The following is a 20185-nucleotide window of genomic DNA, read 5'->3' on the forward strand; positions in this document are numbered from 1 at the left end:
GTGTCTGGTTCAACTGTCCTTGAATGTGTTGCTTATTGATTGAAGGTAATGCAGATACTTCTGAAGGTGGTAAACCACTAATTCCCACCTCCACTTGCACTGACATAATGTATTCTGTAAACTCCAACTCCAACCTTAACTATCACAACATGTCTAACCCTACATGTCTAAACACTTATCTAAATCTGACCATAACCCTATAACTAAGTCTTAACCTCCAAACAACGTTCTGAAAAAGTAAGGAGTGGCCAACATGTCTTCACTTTCAAAAACGAACCTTACTTTCAACTTCTAAAAAAATGTTTTGTTTTTTTTTTTTAATGGGAAAGTGGGGGACCAGCCAAAATGTCCTCACTTTCCACAATTTCCCCATTTTTCAAATAAATGCCTTAATGTCCCCATTTTTCAAACAAATGCCTTCATCTCAGATTTTAAGACTCAAATGGGAAAGTGGGGACCAGCTAAAATGTACTCACTTTCCAAAAATGTCTTCACTTTCCACAATGTCCCCATTTTTCTAAAAAAAACAAAGTTCCAAAACTCAATTTGGAAAGTGTCAACAAGCAAACATATTTTCACATTTGAAAACAGTCGTCACATTCAACAATGCTCTCAAGGTCTGCCACTTAAACAGAAATGGGGAGCAACCAACATCTACTGGCTTTCCAAGAATGTCCTCAATTTCCGAAATGTTCCCCTTCCTCTGAGATTTTAAGACTCAAATTGTTAAGTGGGGACCGACTAAAATGTCCTTACACTCCACAAGGTCCTTAAACTCCACAATGTCCTTACACTCAAGGACTACAACTTATACGGGAAAGTGGGGACCAGCTAAAATGTCCTCACTTTCTAGAAATGTCCTCACTTTTCACAATGTCCCTATTTTTTAAAAAATCACTTCCCCTTCAGATTTTAAGACTCCAATTGGAAAGTGGTGACTGGTTAAAAAGTCCTTACATCCCACAATGTCCTTACACACAAGGTCTAAAACTTCAATTTGAGAGGACCAATCGAAATGTCCTTAGTTTCCAAAAATATCCTGACATTACACAATGTTCTCATTCCCAAGGTCCAAAACTCAAATTGGAAAGTGCAGCTGCATTAACATGTCAATGGTTTAATGAAATGCTGGTTATTTATTTATTTTTTTGGTTCTTTGTTATTTCTCACTATTGTATTTAGTTGTCTTCGTGAAGTCCTTAAATACCTTAGCATGGTACATATTTCAAGTCCACAAATGCACAAAAATGAAGCAGAACATTCAGAAGCCAAAGAAAAGACAAAACAAAGAAGCCACAATAAAGATCAAGATGACACAACAAACTCAATTAAAAAGAATAACATTTGTGCATGTCACAAAAATAAATGAAAGCCAGACCCAACAAGGTTATTACGAAGTTGGACATGTAGATCAGACCATATTTCCTACACTTGCTTTGGTTTTAATAAATATTGTTTACTTCTCAAACATCACTCTATTTGTGAGACATCTGTAAGCTCTCATATATTTTGCCTGTGCCAAGCGAATGTACGTATGTGCTACATTTTGAAACTGCCATCAAACGGCTGCACTTATCAAGATAAAGTGTTCTGTTCCCTCACACTCTAGGAGATGTACATCAAGCTGGTGGACATTTAGAAGTACTTTTCTAAAAATAGGGCCCTTGCTGGGCCTTGCTGAGCAATCATTCACATTAAACACGTGTCACACACAGCAGAGGACATCTTTCAGTCTCTTCTTCTAACGGGCCACATCCGTAGATCATTGCATTTTTTTTTTTGTACATTCCTCGCTGCTCATGCCCTGACTGAAGAAACCTTTCACTGAATAATGTGTGCCAGTGAATTCCACCTTTTCATTTATAACGGCAAGAGATCAGACGTGCAACGACTGAGGGGACAGGACATCTACCAGCATGCCAGAGGGGTTCAAGGAGAAAACAGTATCTATACCCTATGTGTTGCTTTACAAGAAATGTCATACGCAGATACATTTATCTTGCTATATACGTTTTTGTTTAAAGGATACGGCTGTCATTTTATCGTTTTATTATTAACAGCAATTCTGCAGTGGGTAGAAATAGAGCAAATTTGATTTTAAAAAGTTATTACAAAAAGGATGAGGCAGGTAATCTGAAAAAAAATCATGTGCCTCGGTGTCCTCCGGTGTTTCTAATGTCATCTGCAAGATTTCACAGAGCAGAGGAAAACAACCAATCAGAGCCTGTAATGCCTATGTCTCGCTTCAAATATTTTTAGATAGCTGATATCCGTATCTTAATATCTTGTAGTGTAACTTCTGTTGAGCTGTAAAATGAGAAAGTTTGTGACCTGGCAGCCATGTGGAGATCAGTTGAAGAAATACCAAGCACCCCCCGCCGGCTGGAGCACAGCCAATGGGAACGCTCTCTGTGAAATTACCTGTGATTGGCCAAAGTCTCCCGTCACGGGCTAGATTTTTGGAAAGCCTGAAAACAGAGCCATGAGGAGGTGCAGAAGTTTAGTTATCTCTCAGAACACTTGAATTACAATATGCTGAAAGGTTATTATGGGATGTTTGCCCAATGATGCCAAAACATATAATGCCTACTGTCACTTTAAAGAAAGAAGCAAGAACAGTTTTTACCCACAGGTCATCACTATGATGAACTCTTAATCAGTGATACACTGTCAATAACCCTTTAACGCCAAATATCCACTGATGCTGTGATGGTCACTTGCCACTCAGCGGGCCGGTTGGATTAATTCTCTCTGAGGAGAGGCAGCTGTGGAGCCTAATTGTCCCTGATGAGGATTAGGTGGTTGGAGCCTATATCTACCCCTGGTTTCAGTGATCAGGTGCTGACTCATTGTCTCTTTGTCAGAGGTAGTGAGAGTAATGTCCTGTTTTTTGCTCCATCTACATAGGGGTGTGTGAATCTGCAGAAGTAGCACGTGAACCTATCTGTGGGATTTGCTCACCATTTAGCTTCTTCTCAGAGCTGGAGTCTCTTAGAGTGGGTTAGGTCTGTGTGGCCTGCCTTTGCTGGTTCTTTTGTTTCATTTATGTTCAAGTCAGCTGCTTGGCAGTGGTGTTTTAGTTTTAGTCTTTTCAAGATATATTGAGTGTAGGGAGCCTTCCTTTTAGGCCTGTTTTCAGTTGGTGTTTCCCCTCTCCCTTTAAATCGCTTGCGATTTTTAGGTGGTTAACCTTCGGGATTAACTTTTAGATTCCCCTGGTCCGCAATTGTGTCCATCTCCCCGTTCCCCTGACAGATGCTGTTTTAGAGTATAATTCTTACAGTATTTATTGCACATTTTTAAATTATAATTTACAGTATTTAATGCACAATACACTTTTTGTAATATCTACATATCATGTGTCACTTCCTGTACATATTGTAATATTTACTTACCTGTCATTGTAAATATAAATCCCACTCACTGTACTCACAGTTTATAGACATATCCACACGTATATGCTATACATAGTCCAATCCATGTATATCCATCTGGTATTTATGTCTTTGCACTATTTGTATTGTAACAACTTCCTAACACTTGACTTCTATGAACACTTGACTTGTGTATAGAGATTTTTATTTTTTTATTATTTTGATAGCTGCTTAAAAACCAGAGTCAAATTCCATGATGTATATAATTGGTGAAATAAATCTGATTCTGATTTGTTATTTAGTTTATTCATTCCTTATTGAGTTTTGTGGATGTTTTAAGAATAAACTTGCTGTGTTCACCAGCTTTATCCTTCATGTCTTGTAAATTAGTTCTCTGGTGGGCCTTTTCTTGCCTATGGTCAACATAACTGATCACCCATAGAATGCCTTTGAATAAACCCTAAGAACAGGCTGGGCCGTCTGGGTTTTATATATTAGGTAGGAAAAGTACTATAGAGGTAAAAAATGTGAGAGCAGTATACTGTAGCAATGGAAGTCCCAGATAGCTTCTTTTTTTTTTCCATGAGAAGAAAAAACGCAACCCCAACAGTTGCTGAAATATGACCTGTTCTATTGAGGCTACTCTTAGTGCTGCCTGTGAACCCTAAATGATACCATCTGACACCAAAGCCAGATGGTTACTGCTGATGTTTTGAAGATATATCATTTTTTTCAAAACCACATCGTAGGTAGCTATGTGGGTTGAAAGAAATGTATAAATGCATAGATAGCTCCCACGAGTATTTAACATTTCACATGACTCAGATCTCTTTGAATCATTGCCATAAAACTGATACTAAAAACGAATATGTCATTACAGGGTAATCATACCAAGAATTCCACAGCAATTTTCAAGGTTCAAAAAAAAAATTGCAAACAATGTATCAGACCAAATGTGAGTCATACAGCATATAAACCCAGTGCATCATCAAGAGGCTGAAGAAATAAATATAAAAGAGCATTACACAAGCATTCTCTGTGTTATATCTATAATGTTTGACATATTTCCTCAAGTGTGCCGTTATCATGTTGCCTGGACTTCCCGGCAGGGGTTAATGGTTCTCGAACTCATTGTTTTCCAAGCATAACGAAGAACCGCTGTTCAACGATTACCTTGGGACCCAGCTCAGTGACCTCGGAAGCGAGCGGAACATGTGTGTGTCCGTCTTTGTGTACACACACAACACACATCTGCACAGGGAGTGTGTGCGTGTGTGTGCGGTGCAGCAGTCTTATTTTTATCTCTTTCCATCCTGTTTTATTTAACAGCCGTAATTGTCTCATCATTGGTGTATCTTGTTGTTTAATGAACTGATCTAAATGATAATGGCAACGTAATGACACCCCTCAATAAATATTTAATCTAACCACAACATGCTCCGTCACCTTGAGAGGGCCGACACAGAAAGAAAATGAGAACCCTTTCAATTAACGCCGGCCTGGATGAAGCCGGTTCCCGTGTACTCGTTGATTCCGCTAGATATTAATTAGCTGTGTCGCTGCGTTGTGAGACTTTTGTTGACATGTGCGTAGGCTTGCCTTGAAGACCGCTGTACGCGTTGTTAGCTGTAATGGTCACATTTGTCATTTTGCAAAGACGGTCGCCTGGTAATAATTGCAGTTATTATGCTCTTACACTGGGAAGCTGGTACTTTGAAGGTCACCAAAAAATTGCTCCCTTGCAGATACAGAATACAGCTACAAGGCATATAGCTTTTTTGCTCTAACTACAATATGTTCTAAAACAATGTTCAGTGGTGATTGGATGAGATATAATATTAGAAATGATCATGTCTGGAGTCAGTAATCTAGATGTGTGGGCATCTTTGAGTCTTTGTCCTAGCTCCAGATGAAACAGAGACACCTTCTGAAGCAACGTCATTGACCTTGAATGAGAGGCCCACATTGTTGACACTGTGGTAGTCTCCAGGGCATTTCTTGGGGAGGAAACAATTTCTCTTTTGCTGAACTGAAAAGTAAAAAAAAAAGGTCATCTAGGTGTAAGACCTCAGAGAAACTTTGTGACCACCAAAAATGTTAATGTTCCATCATTTAGGGCTGTTAAAGTTAACGCTATAATAGCGCGTTAACGCAAATTTGTTTGAATGCCACTAATTTCTTTAACGCATTAACGCAACTTGCATTGTTTAAGATTGTAGCGGGCTCATTTTTAAAGCTAGGGTGAACTGGTATCATGTGAAACTAGAAAATCCAAGGAATCCATTAATACCAAGCATGTCATACTAGCTTATAAATAACGCTCCAAAGTTACGCTAAATTTTGGCGTGGAAAAACTGGCATGGCCATTTTCAAAGGGGTCCTTTGACCTCTGACCTCAAGATGTAAATGAAAATGGGTTCTATGGGCACCCATGAGTCTCCACTTTACAGATATGCCCACTTTATGATAACCACATGCAGTTTGGAGCAAGTCATAGTAAAAGTCAGTAGACTGAGAGACTGACAGCTGTTGTTGCCTGTTGGGCTTGAGTTTGCCATGTTATGATTTGAGCATATTTTTCATTGTTAAATGCAGTACCTGTGAGGGTTTCTGGACAATATTTGTCATTGTTTTGTGTTGTTAGTTGATTTCCAATAATAAACATATACATACATTTGCATAAACAAGCACATTTTAGTATTAAATACTTGACAAATCTCACTTTAAGGAACGTTTTGAACAGATGTGCACAAAAATGTGTGATTAATTTGCGATTAATCGTGATTAACTATGTACAATCATGCGATTAAATGTTTTTAAGCGATTGACAAGCTAGTTCCATTCATAGTCAGTGGTGTGAAGTCACTGAAGTGAACGGCAAAGCTTTAGAGAGTTTGCAGGTTTCCAGAGTTAAGGCTGTTAAAGTGCAGAGCAAGGGAGGCACAGGAAAAAAAGAAAAGATATTGAGAGGATGATACAATGTTCTCTGCCAAAAAGCTGTGTAAATATAGCACCAAGATGAAAGCCGTCATCCATAGATGCTGTTATCTTTCTGATATCTGCTCAAACAGTTTTTCAAAGCTGTTTTGATAGGATTTCTTCCAGTGTTATATCATATTGTGCTTGTGTGGATTGACGTTGGTCTTGGTGAAGCCCTGCATACTAACACACTTTAAAAACTGCCATTATTTGATTAAACATTGATGCTATAAATCAAGAGGAAGTGATGTTTAATTTTTGGATTTGTTACGTTTTATACCTAATTTATGGTGCATTTCTGCCTTACCCATGTAAGGTCATGCCTAACCTGGATGCAGTCATAGATGATGTCACACTTAAGTGTTTTTTCACCTTTTGGCTTTTAAATTAATATGGGGTGAGTAATTTTTTTTAATGATGCTCTTGAGAAATGTGAGAGACGCTGTCTGCAGGCCACACAGGTACATTAGTGCGGTGAATTGCTATGAATTTGCCCCGTCCAGGATTAATTACAATCTTTATTCTCTATGAAGTGAGACAATTTGTAATTAACATTTGACCCATGTGCTCCTCAGCCTTAACAACTAATTCATGCAAGCTTGTCCCATGTAACCTCATTAGATCATTGTGTATGTGTGTGTGTGTGAGGAAGCTAGGTGTAATTGCTGGATGAAAGGGCCGATAATCAAGCTTTACAGCCAGACTCCCAACTTTCTACTCAAATGACACCAATGCTACAGTGTGTCATGGGAACGTCTGGTTCAACGCTTTACATTTTAGCGCCTCTTGAGCAACACTGTGGTTCATTGTTAAATTAAAACTATGGTTGGTTACAACTTGGGGTTTTATTTGTGTAACTTTTGAAATTGTTTCAATTGGTTCAGGCTATTCTCATACACTGTTCATAGCTATACCTACGAAAAGTAACGCACTGTAATTTGTGAACCAGGAAATATAAATAGTGGCATCGCTGTGTAAGGAGGAGGTTGGGGTGGGGGGGTCAATTATTGGAATTTCGTCAAGGAGTCCGGCGTCCGTGTAACACCACTTCTGGGTTTATTTAAAGCCAAACCACGATCTTTTCCTAAGTAGTTTTCCTGCCTAAACCTAACCGAGTAATTTTCTTGCCTAAACCTAAAGAAAGTTGTTTCCTGTGAAGACAGAGGTTTATTTTGAAAAAGGCTGTCTGCATGTAACGAGCGGAAATTGACAAATGTTGCTGGACATTCGTAGGAAAACGAACGAAAAAGGAACAATAACTTTTTTTGTGAGATATCATATGAACCGTTGTGAGGATATGTCGATTTGGTTATTAAAACTGTATTCACCAAAATAATTACTGAGATATTTTGGCGACATTGCTAAAAACAAGTCAAACACAATCATAGAGGTTGTAAAGAAGGTTACAGTTAGTGACAAACATGGAGAAGGGAACAGAAGAAGAATCACATGTTCGTTTCAACCAACCCTGTTTCCCAAAACTTACGCTGCCGTACAACTAAACTGCATTGTGAATTACATTTTGAAGGAAACGCATTTTGTTGTGTATTAAGTTTGTTGCTGACGTATCACAAATACATTTCTAATTACAGTCCCTGTAGGGGGAAGGTGAGCGGTGTACAGGTCAAACAAACAGGACTTTCACCCAGGAGGCCACTGTTCATGTCCCATTGTTATGGAGCCTGCTTCCTCCACTCACTCTATGTAACTATGTTACTTGAGTTAATGTTGGTTTGTATGCTGAGAGGAAGGTACACATTCCTCTCACTCATTTGTTCAACATTTATATGAGCCGTGTACGTGATGTTTGAGAAAATGCTTGTTCACTTAATGTGTATAGTATCTTTGCTCACAATTGCCTGACCTGCTATAAGAAGAAGCATCGTGCTACCCCTTTAAACTGCTGTTCCTGCTGTAATGTTAGTCACTTCCAAAGAAGGGAATGTTTACTTGTTTCTCCACTTCACTAACAATATTACGTAATACTTATGCCTCTTGAGAGGGTACATTTCATTAACATATTTTGTCAATGTACATTTATCTACCAATTGGCTCCAAATAAGGGGGTATTGATGCCACCTGGGTTAAAGTGGCACTAATTCCAGAGATCCTCCCTGATTGGCCACAGACAGCAGGTTACAGGGTATAAAAGGTCTTGGATGGCAGCAAACTGGTTGGTCTGTGTTTTTCACTCTCCTGGGAAAAGGAGGAAGCAATGAACCTAATGAAATGTTTTTTTTTCTTTTTTTCTTACTTTAATTTACATCTGTAGCTTAATAACATCACAAATGTAGTCATTTTAAGACAAACCATGATGTTTTTTTTTACTAAACTTAACCAAGTGTTGCCCAAACCAAAAACAAAGTAGTTTTATTGCATTTTTTTGTTTTGTTTGTTTCAATTTCAATGTGACCCACATGTTTAAAACTGTGACTGTAATCAGGGAGGAAATATGTTTCCCTTGAAAAGTATTTGAGAATGCAATTTAGTTGCATGGGAACGTGATTTCGTAGGTGACAGGGTTGGTTCCAGCATAGTTCATAGTCATGGTGGCTGCATGCGTAGGCTCCATTTCTACGCTGTGACAAACTGTTCCTTACGAACAACTATAGATTTTGCATTTAGAAAATCAATTACACTCAAGTGGATGCTATCAATAAAGCAAGGATATGATGTCCTGCTGGGTTATGTCAGCAAGTTACCTGATAGCTAATTTTACTAATTTTGATAATCTAGCTGCCTGAAGGAAGTAGGCTATTACGTCATACTTTTAATCTTGATCTGAGTGATGTTTTATCACAGGTATTATGCCTTTCTTTGTACTGTAATATAAGGGAAACAAGGCACAAAAGCAGGTTATAATGACCTTGGCTTTCATTCCTGCACTGAAGAGATGCTTGTTGTGCAATTCACACGCTCTGTTTGATACAGGAAGCATCATCAATGTGCTGATTCTCTGCTGGTCTATGGAGGTGTGTCATCTCATGCCAGTGTTCGTTTTTTTTTTCTTCTTCTTCTTCAGATTTTCCCAGAAACTGTTAAGCAATAGCAGGTCCATCATATGTGTGAGGACAAGGAATTAAAAGTTCCTCATAAACAAACGACCCACAACAAAAGACTTTGATATATGTTTCATGGATTCATGAGGTTGCCGATCAATACCAACGACTCAAGAATTACAGAGCCATATGCTGAGATTTATGGCTCTCACAAAAGGCTTTCTATTCTGCACTCATGCCATGTCCTGACTAGTGGAGGATACAAATGCTGTTTACATGTCAAACAGGTTTCCACCAACACCAGTGTTTTCATGTTGTCAATCTAAACAGTAGACAAATGGTTAAATCTTTATTCATAATTATGAGTCCTCCTCTTTCAGTCAGTCAAATAAATCATATATGACAGCCATCACCTTTGTGTATCATTATAATCAAACAAACAATACACACTTTTTCACCGAGTGACTATAAGTATGATGTGATTTATTTATAGGCAACACATGCTACCTTTTAGCCAAGGCAAAGAGTATTTCCTGGACTATTATATTGAGACACTCTATCAAATCCCTGATATATAGTGATTGATCAGAGTTGAAAAATGTGTATTTTTAGTTGCTGTTGGTACACAATTGTTATGCAAGAAAAATGTACATTTTGATATCTTATCCTGGTCACAGCTTGAGTTTTGTAACAAGATCTCAGATCATTTGAAAGTTCAGGACACACATGCATGCACAAACTCTCATGCACACAAACTGTGACAAATGGTGCCTTCAAATGGGGTCAATGTGAACCCCTCCCTCCTGTACACAAACTCGTAAGTGGAAAGTTTCTGAGAGCTCAGAGTTCACGAGTTGTGACGTGTTTGTTGATCTTGTCAGAAATGGCGGAGGCCATGAAAGGAATTTTTTCGCATACTCCATAATAAGTTAATATATTGTAATTTTAGTCGTATATTTTTTTTATCTTCGTAATTTTATAAGATGTCTAAGGAAAATGTTGAAATTCCCAACGGCCTCATCTTTTTCCTCCGTCTGTCTCTGTTACCCAATTGCTAGCTTGCTAAATTGTTAGGCTTCTAGACGCCGACAATAACATTAATATTGCCATTGCTTAGCAGCGGTGTTCCCACGACTTAACCATTTGAACGCCAAACATTTTGTGTACACAACTTCTCATGTTGTAAACACAAGCTAACGAGTTTCATTTTAAGTCACCAACTGTCGCAACAAAATTTGCTCTAAGGCAAAAACTGAAGAAATAAAAACATGATTTCAATTCATTCAGTTAGTGTATGTAATGTCATAAACATTTCTGCAATTTAATACAGTCCAGTGTTATTGAAGTGGTGATCTATTTAGTGGTCTTTTATTAATTTTGCAATTTGCATTTAAGGCACACGTATTATGACCATGTAGTACATACTGTATTGCATGTCCATGCAGTCGAGTACACGCAAGATGAGGCAACTCCCTATTACTACAGCTTCTCTACTATGAAAACCGGGTGCCATTATTTATGCCATTTCCTCTTTAAAGCTGCTGACAGCCTTTTAAAGTGTCCTTCAAGCCCTGTAAAGCTATTACAAACTGAAAGGCCCATGGCAATCCCAAAAGGGAGCGCATGATGGTAAAAGCAGCTTCATGTTGTTAACAAGCAGATGAACATAGTTTGAACTTCAGGCATATTCATTTCTAAGTGGAAGAACACGAGGAATGTTTGATGTTGCAGCCAACTTAAAAATGGTAGGCAACATCCTTTAAGAGGCACACACGCGACATGGGATCGTTACATTTTTAAAAAGAAAATGTATTGTTTTAATGTCACTCTCAACTTAGTGTTTGTCACTTTCTTGATATGGCGATTAGTTTTAAAGCACTATGCAAACTAGAGTGGACTCCCCTGGGCAACAAAGCTGTCTTTAATAGCATACTCAGCACTCATTACTGATGGAGATGAATCTTTGAGACATTCACCATCTGGAACGAATAACTTAAGATAACAAAAAAAAAAATATATAGACTGTGTATACGGTTGAAAGACATTATAATGTCCCTTGTGTTTTTTCGCACCACTAAAGTCCAGCATTGTTGTGACTTAAGAGGCAGCAGCAAGAGCATATTTGTATTTCAAAGCTACACAGTATGCCTTGCAGTCGACTGCAGTCAAACAGAATTATAGTAAACCTTCAAAGAAATGGCACATCTGTTGTTATCAAAAGCATTTCTCCTTTAGGGTGAATCACATGAATAAGTTGGACTATATAAAAAAAGAAAAGGTTAAATGTAAATGGTATTCAGCATTCGCAGTTGAGGTGAGGACTGTGCCATTAATGGATGACACTTTAACAGCTGCAGCCGAGACAAAAGACTAACCGGCTCTGACTGATGGAGGGACGCAGTCGGTAATGGACTCAGAAATGGACTCGGAGAGGTTAGCCTTCATTGTCAACACAGCCATCACACTTGTCAATGCACCTGATAACGAGAGAGAGAGGTCAGAGAATGTAGCGGGAGGAAAAAACTCTGCCGTGGAGAATTGTGAAGTGTTGTGCCACGATACATTCTTCAGACATTCGTCATAACAGGAGACACTAACGGAATGTTTACATGCTCTCACACATCTGTATATACTCAAAATAGTCTCACTTGAAGAACTGACCTCGTCGTCATTTCATTTCGAGTCGACGTGCATTTTTTTTTCGCAGTTATGCAGTGTTCATGGTAGATTGTTTTTGCAGTTCAAGTGTTGTTAATGTTCCAGTCTGGATCCCTCATGCTGAAGAGAGCTCCATTTATTTTGTGCTGTATACTGATGCAGTGCTGGTTTAACAGCAACAGAGCGCTGTATGCATTGCTGCAGTGCCCCTCACTGGGACAACACAGTATTCACTGTTATTGTGACAAACAAAATAGCAATGTGGAAATGATCTCAGCACTATTGCAAACCTAGAAATACTGAAAGCAATAAGGCAGCAGCCCCATAATGAACATGTAAACACAGCTGCAATGAGTCGTTAATTGTTAGTAATTCTGATACTAATGCAAAACCAGTGTAGGTTTTAATGAGTTTTCTTCTCATGTAACTATAATGCTTTTTCTTTTTAGTTGTTTTCTCATCTATAGTGTGGTTACAAAAATGCTAAAGAAGCAGGTGTCATTTATTATTTATTTCTGGGAGCTGGATGTATGGTGGAGCAACATCTGGCCACATCAACACTTATAATTCATCTGGACACTGATTAGGGGGCGTGCTAGCCAGCGTCAGCAAGCTAGCGAGTTAATTTCGCCAAGAGCAAACTGCTTGACAAATTGAAACTATGTTGCACAATTAATTAACAGAGAATAAACAGGTGTTTGTTGACAAAAAAGGAGATGACACTTGTCCACACGCGCACCCGCTGTTCTCGTTCTGCATGCGAAGCACATCCGCCACGAGCTCGGATGCATCTGAGCATACACAACACACACATGCACAATCTCGGGTGCACACACACTATTATGGGAGCTTAAAAGACGACTTGCGACACGGTAGTCTCGCCGCATACACACTAGCTCACAGCTTCTACTTACAACCCACACAGTAATAAAAAAGACAATGATGCGACAGGCCTCACGCTGTGTCTTTGGCGGCCTACTTACAATTAGCCAACTGGCAGATCAGCAAACCAAAGCTGTTATTTTCAGAGCTGGGCTCCTCTGTATGAGCACCAAGGACAGAGCGTGGTGGCATCTGACAAAAGCGCCAGTGAGACAAGCTTCATATTTTCAAACAGTCGCTGTAATTAAAGGCAAAAATCTGCCATTAGCTGTGTGTTCACTCCAAACTCCTTCTGACAAGCAAAGGAGGTGGACTGAAAAAAAGCCTCATTCTCCATTGTTCCTCTGCCCCATTCTGCCTTTCTTTCCCTCCTTTCATCTGTTCTTATTGTCATAGCAAAGGCGGACAAAAAGACATGTTAAAGCTAAAAAGAAACAAACAAACAAGTCAAGCCCCGGTGCTTCTGGCTCGCCTCGGATCTCCATCCATCTAAACCTGACTTCAGGGTGGGCCGCCCTTGAAACGGAGCGCAAGGTGCAATTGGTCCAGCCCACCGGGTGTGTTTATTATTATCTTTGATATGGAATGTAATTAATGGGTGAATGCGTTGCGACCTTCTAGGACTTGTAATAAAAGCCTCCCCACATGGGGTCTCAGATGTGAAAGGTTTTATGCAAGATTAAACAGATTTTTGATGTCATGGCTGCTAATGAGGGCGACACTGGCTGCATACTTTTTTTAAAGGGAAAGCCAACAGTGAATCTATTCTTATCACTAAAATGACCATTGATCGCTTCCTTTGTGTCTCTTCAAGGCGAATCAATCTGCCACAATTGGACACAATGTTGCAAGATATTCCCAAATGGGCTACCGCGCATTGTGTAAAAATCTTGAAAAGAAAGTCAAGCAGGTCACATGAAGAGGCCCAAGTGTTTGAAAAGTGGCAGATCTTCAGCAAGCTTGTGATTAAGCTACAAGTGCTTCAGAGATTTTTACCCGGAGAAAAAAAAAAAAAACCTTTCAATCTTCATCATTTCAATCAGCAAACCACTGCGTTATACGTGTGAGGGCTGCGACCGCTGATTGAAGGTTGAAACATGTGAATTAATCGCCACAAGGCCCCGGGAGAGAACAACCCTCTGAAAGGGCTTTTGAATGTGAGTAAACTCATCTTTATTCTGCGATCCATTATCAGAGTGGCTTCAATGGAAACATCGCTCTAAACACACTCAACGAAAACCTCCACACCCTGCGTTTTTTGAGCTGCGCGCCCGGCGTTGTCACCTGCATTTTCTCATTATGATGAATAAACAGACCTGCTGAGAGCTAACAATGTCTCCTCTCAGTGCACAAGGCTCCTCGGTGCCAGAACACTGGTAAGGGGCCTCGACGTGCTGAATGAGATACAGCACTCACTTTGGCAGCCGTCCCGACTGTAACAAGGGTCCAACTCCCCCTATAGCATTCCTTTTCCTTCCTCATTCATGGTAAATATTTTACTGACTGGCTGACTGCAGCAAAGTTGTAACTAAAATAAGTCGCAGAGAGTTAGTTGACACGGGAGCTGCCAGAAAGCAAAGCCTCCTTCCAGTAAAAGCACCCCGACTACCAGCCCGTCAGAGTCAGCAGATGACACATCGCTGCAGGGAGAGGTGTGAGACACGGGGCCCCGTGAGCCGGAAGATCTGGAGCTGACCCAAGTTAGACGGCTCATCCCTGAGTGGGAGGACGGTTGGTTTACACAGTGTCAGGTAGCATGGCTTTGCCTGACTTGCCCAAAACTAATGGGACCACCCTAAAACAAAAGCTAAATCTGGAAAGCCCTCAAAATACTGTGATTCAACAGTAGAAAACCAATATTTATTTGGGCTATTTTGTCACTTTAGGGTTTTACGAAATGCAAATAGAATTTGCTGAAATAAAAAAAGAAGGACATAAAGTCCACCAAGGTTAAAATGAAGTCCCAAGTCGAGCTTTAAGCTGACCACTGTAAGAACATTTTCACAAAAGGTTTGACCTACAGGATCATCCGGTCTCCGGTGCACTGAGGAGAATGCTAAACCAGACTGGCTCTGCTATAGCACAGCTCAGGATTCATGAAGCAGTTTGAAAAATAAAAAGGTCCCATATGATGGCGGGTGTGGAAGGACACCTGTCAAAGTTGTATACAGCTATTGATTTTGCTAGCAGACTCGGTGGAGGGGCTTTGTAGCGTGGAGGGCAGTCAAAGGCGTGGACTGATACACCCACCGTTGGCCTGGAACTCTCCTGAGGATCGACCGGGACTGTAGAGGAGGACGATACAGCGGAGTCTGGCCTGGTGGAGTCATGTGCTAAAGACTAAATGGGGGTGGAAGCAAAAAGAGAAAGAGAACAAGAGAAAGTCAGTTTTCCAATGTCAGAAATGTTAGAATGTTCTCTTTTGTGATATATATTTTCATTTGAAAGCAAACTAAGTTCATAGAAAGGACATTGATTTTGTTGTATTGCTTTGCATGCAACAAGATGTATACAAGACCTTCAAATTGTTATTTTAACAATTGTAATCAGTAATTATAACATATTTAACACTGTTGATACAACTTCTAGACTCAGTGCTACAGACTCCTTTAATTGCCGCGGGTTAAACTCCTGAATCTGCTTAACCATCTGTCAGGTTTCATGTGGACTGTCACTTCCATTTAATGTAATATTTAGCACACAAGAGCACTGTCTCTTGTGTTGAGCTGAACCAATATGTGACAAGCCCCCAAAAAGCCCAATGGCAAGAGACAAGACTAGGAGTATGTAGAAGTTTGAGGCACATCCACTGGTATTTCAGTCTCAACGTCCACCAAATACCCAACTCAGGCCAAGAAATATAATCCAGGTCTCCTTGATATGATCAAAATCTAACCCTGGTTTACACCAAATAATTTCAAATTGTATATTCACCCTAATGTCAGATTACATACTGTACACAGAGGGCTGTGAAGTGAAGCAAATGCATGATTAAGTAAATTATGGTCCCATTTAGAGTAAAATAGACGATGAAGCATTGTATGCTTTAGGGCGTGGTGTACCACGCCGGTCTGGGAGTTGTCCCTGTTTTCGTCATTTCGTTTAACCATTTTACAGTGTGTTTTCAATTCATGAAAGTTAATTATAACTTGTTTGGTCTTATTCAGTGTTTGGTTGTACTTAGCTCCACCCACTTGTGTCACTTCTAGTTGCAAAAAAACAAGATTGCGACGGCCAAATACCAAGATGGCGACTCATGGCTTCAAAACGGCAGTCCATAAACCATCGGGTGACATTACGGTGACTGCGTCCACGTATTATACAGTCTAAAACTGTACATTATTATTACTCCATACAATGACTATGTACTAAAAATAAAGCACCATATGTCACCTATAGAGATACATATGTAGATAGGTAGGCATAGAGACCAGTTTTAGTATTTTATGTCTATTCATTTATTAAATGATGCTTTTATAATATGCTGCTAGGTTTTTACTAATACTCTAATGTGTATTATTATTTTGTTTATCTTGTTAAATTGTAAAATAATGTCAAGGAAAGTCATGTATTGACACATCCTTACATCTAACCATGTCTGCCTTGTAAATAAGGCCTTATTCCCAATGGGATTTTCGTGATTAAATGGAGGTTATTATACACCTATAAATAAATATAAGCCCATCAGATATACCCCCCTACACACACGCACACACACACACACACACACACACACACACACATTCACATTCACCTTGCTGATCATGTGGCATCGGGTGTCATTACTCTCAGCATCTCAAGATGCCCTCGGGTCAGCTGCAACAATCTGTTTATGTCTCTGGACTCCGAGTGTGTGTGTGTGTGTAGGAGTGTGCGTTGGCGTGTGAGAAAGAGAGAGTGAGAGATGGAGGGAGCTTGAGAGACAGTGAGTAATGGATGTGGGGAGAGAGAAAGAGAGAGAGAGAATAATGAAAAGTGTCAGTCCACAGAGGCGACCACATGACTATCCTAACACTCTCTCCTGATTCTAACACTTCTAACACTTGGTGGGACATTCAAACATTCAGAGTGCAGCGCTCTAAATAATTTCTCTGACTGTCACCCTGTCAATCTTTCTTTCCAGCAAACCTGTCTCTCAAGTATCCCATTGCATTCTATTATATTCTACTTTTTGTTTTTACATCTTTGGTTGCAAAGGGATGACATTTCTGACCACAGTCAAGTTGACAAAAAGGGTGCATATTCTAATACGTTAATAATAATAGTAACCAGCATTGTTCATTTATAAATTATGTAATTACTGACATAGAAATGCTTGTTTCCTGTAGAACCCAGCATGTTTAATCCTGTTGATTGGCCTAATTTACCTGTTTCTGGTGAATTGTCTATGTTTAATGTGTATCAAATAATTGAAACTCGGTTCACACCAAAACTGAAAGATATGAAATGTTGGACATGAAAATTTGAGATCTCTGCTGATATCATCTTCTCATTTATGTCGTTTTTTTTTTTACACACCTGTGCCATTTCATATGCGAGGGCAATTTAGGGAAAAGCCTGTATAGTTTGGAGAAGCAGTGCATATACAAATCATCAATTCTGCAATGGAGTTTGATATTGTTTGTGTGCTATTCCCAGTTAACCTAAGGGTGGCAGTGTTGATTCACCATGTAGCTGCTCACTGCTGTAGTCCTCATGCACCTCTATTCTGATAGAACTGTATTCCATAAATGAGAGATCACATTGACAATAGAGTAAAGTCATAACTCATGTAGCCAAGATGCGGGTAATAATGTCTTTAAAGAAAACCTAAATCTAATTTCCCCTAAAAATGTAAATCAAAATAAGATGAAATTATCCTGAATCACAACATAGGGAAACTCACTTTCCTTTTTTTTTTTTTTTTAATGGTGTGGGGCGATGTCATAAGAGCATCAAGTGTCTCTCCAAATAAGGTGTCATTTCACTCTTGTGGATAATTGTATGACTTTGCTGAGAGGTAGTCAGTGGCACTCGGCAGCGGAAGAGGCTCTCGAAGCAGCTCGAGCCATCACACAGCAGGGGGCAAACCAGCGCCTGGAATAAACTGCTGCTCGTGCATGGGTAGAATATACTGTAAGAGAAATTGGTTTTGTGTGTGTTAAAGTGTATTATGTATACCAGCATATATGAATATGTGTGTATTTGTTGAGTGACAGGGGATAATATGCTCTCAGAGCTGTCCCACTAAACCCAGTCCAATCATCCCCTGAATTAACCAATTCCTGTAACGAGCCATTGAATTTTCATCAAACTGAGCTCTCCTAATTTACAAATCCCATGGTCAGGTTCCACCGAGACACCGACAGGAAGAGGCCCGCAAGCATCATCGCGTCATTTACACATTAAAAAGTACTTCACGAATCAAATTATCATAGAACATCACCTTTTAGGAACAGAGAGATTTCTGGCACCGTGTTTTCTCCGTTGCCGGCGTGTGAGAATCTTCCTGCCGAGTGATTTTCAAATTTTCGGTGTCACATCTGTGACTCTGTACTTTGCCAGTAAATAATGAATTGGATTTTGCATGATCACGCTTATGTAAGCTGGAGCTGGGGAGTGAGTGAGGCGGACAGGAAGTTAAGGGGATTTTTTTTTTTTTTTTTTTTTAAAGTCAAAATTAATTAAAAAGATATCATCTTCCTACATGCCCCGATGGAAATACAGGAGCTAATTCAAACACCTTCCAAGTGTTGACCTTAAATTCTGCTCATATAGTGACAAACTGTGATGACATTTTTTTTTCCACCAAAAATATGAAATCAAGCTCACGGAGACTCGCTCGTCTTGAAAGATTAAGAAAACGGCAAGGCCTTGCAAGAACTTGCAGTGTTCTGCTGACCCAAGCCGTTGACTCTCCGACAAGCTCATAACAAACGATCATATGACTTTTTGACTTTGCCGAAGTAAAATTACCAATCTCACTTTGACTTAGCGTGTCACGATCAGACGAGACATGAATATTGCGAAGCAAGGGCGCCAGTAAAAGCTGCAAAGCCCATCTGCTACAATGACGTATACGGCAAGCCAGGAGACAACGTATAAGCTCTCTCATTGTCTTTGTGTCTCGCTGCTCTCCTATCTGCGCCTTTTGTAATGGTAATCAAAGATTCGCTCTGAAGAGACGCTGGCAACTTTCAGCGTATTGTTTGAAAAGTGGGATTTCAAAGGACTTGTACAGAGCAGCTGTAATGAGTCCAAAGTTGGAGATGAGTGCTGTAGAACAACGTCTTTTTCTCTATCTCCTTCTCTTTCCCCCCTCGCTGTCATAGCACCCTCCGTAATCACCCTTCAACCCTGCAGACCTGCCATTCCCCCACTTGCACACCTCTCCCAGGCTGCCAGCTCTCGTGGCCCCCGCCTTCCCTCATTCTCTCTTTGATGTGTTCTCCAGAAACTGGCGTACCTTGAGTGCAGGGGAGCAGTGTGACAGAGCATTCCACTCCTCCTTCACTGTCTCCCCTGTGATTAATTCACAAAGTCCAAAACAGTAACTTCCTCTGACACTAATTTCCTATGGAACATGACATCTCTGTAGTTGGCAGGGCGGGTAGGTCCAAGGATGCCTGAATGCTGAATTCTTTCCTGTAATAAATCATTAGCCATTAGGGACCTATGTGCCCTAAATGACTTAAACAAATGAACTTGTCTGCTTTAATAAGACCTTCCATTACCTGAATATGTTCTGTTTTAAAGGCAAAGGATTATGAAAAAAAGTAATATGGTAGAGAAGTATTAGGCGAGAGAGTTGGCTGTGAATATCAAAAATAATAAAGTTTTAAAGCGCAGCTGAGATTTTAATATTCCTCTCACATATATACGCTGGAGCTGTTGTGCTCTTTTTTTTCTTTTCTTTTTTATTGTTTTTGAAGCATTTGTAAAGGGTGTGTATCTTCAAGCCTCTGGGTGGGCTTTTTCCAGCATGGCTGCGTGTGTTGTAATTCTCTCTTTTCTCTGTTTCGTACATCGCCGGGCCGGCCACGCATGCCCGCTGCTAGCTCATGGCAGGCGCTCTGATAACAGTATCCTGACCGACGGGATAATTGTCATTATGCAAGCATAACAAAATTGCGTTTGCCCTCAAATGGTGCATTGTATTAAAAATAAAAAAAACACATATACAGTATATAAAAGGAATAAATAAGGCATGAATGAGATAAAGATTGGCAATAAATGAGCAAACAAAAGTGCAGAATCATGAGCAATATAGATTTGAAAATATAAGCAATATGAGTATAATATAATAACGCTAAA

The sequence above is a fragment of the Sebastes umbrosus genome, chromosome 5 (assembly GCF_015220745.1).
Source record: "Sebastes umbrosus isolate fSebUmb1 chromosome 5, fSebUmb1.pri, whole genome shotgun sequence".
NCBI classification, from domain to species: Eukaryota; Metazoa; Chordata; class Actinopteri; order Perciformes; family Sebastidae; genus Sebastes; species Sebastes umbrosus.